This window comes from Schistocerca cancellata, chromosome 1, assembly GCF_023864275.1.
Source record: "Schistocerca cancellata isolate TAMUIC-IGC-003103 chromosome 1, iqSchCanc2.1, whole genome shotgun sequence".
NCBI lineage: Eukaryota > Metazoa > Arthropoda > Insecta > Orthoptera > Acrididae > Schistocerca > Schistocerca cancellata.
The window spans coordinates 211878689-211879365 of NC_064626.1; the positions used below are offsets into that span (position 1 = coordinate 211878689).

A 677-nucleotide genomic window follows, 5' to 3' on the forward strand; every position below is an offset into this window, starting at 1 on the left:
GCCGCCTCTTTTGCAACGGAATCTCAGCATGCTGACAAATCAGCCAATATTCTGTGTTTTCAAAATTTATTTTGTGTCTGTTTTCCAGGTGATGCTCAGGTATGGACGACTTGTACATTATATCGCTTGTGCTCGGTGCAACACTCTTCAACTGTGCGAACTGCCTCACTTATATAGATGCTTCCGCATTCGCAAGGGATTCCACACATGCCAGGCACATGAAGAGTTTCCAGAATGAGATTTTCACTCTGCAGCGGAGCTGTGAGTACCGGGCGTGAGTCGTGCTTCGGTAGCTCAGTTGGTAGAGCGCTTGCCCGCGAAAGGCAAAGGTCCCGAGTTCGAGTCTCGGTCGGGCACACAGTTTTAATCTGCCAGGAAGTTTCATATCAGCGCACACTCCGCTGCAGAGTGAAAATCTCATTCTGGAAACATCCCCCAGGCTGTGGCTAAGCCATGTCTCCGCTATATCCTTTCTTTCAGGAGTGCTAGTTCTGCAAGGTTCGCAGGAGAGCTTCTGTAAAGTTTGGAAGATAGGAGGCGAGATACTGGCAGAAGTAGAGCTGTGAGTACCGGGCGTGAGTCGTGCTTCGGTAGCTCAGTTGGTAGAGCGCTTGCCCGCGAAAGGCAAACGTCCCGAGTTCGAGTCTCGGTCGGGCACACAGTTTTAATCTGCCAGG

At 50.8% G+C, this 677-nt stretch overlaps 1 non-coding gene across 1 annotated transcript; it reads left to right on the top strand.

Moving 5' to 3' along the window:
• Positions 1–282: 282 nt before the first annotated feature.
• Positions 283–357, top strand: Trnas-cga (transfer RNA serine (anticodon CGA)). Its single transcript has one exon. It is a non-coding gene; the product is annotated as a tRNA-Ser (tRNA).
• Positions 358–677: the final 320 nt, after the last annotated feature.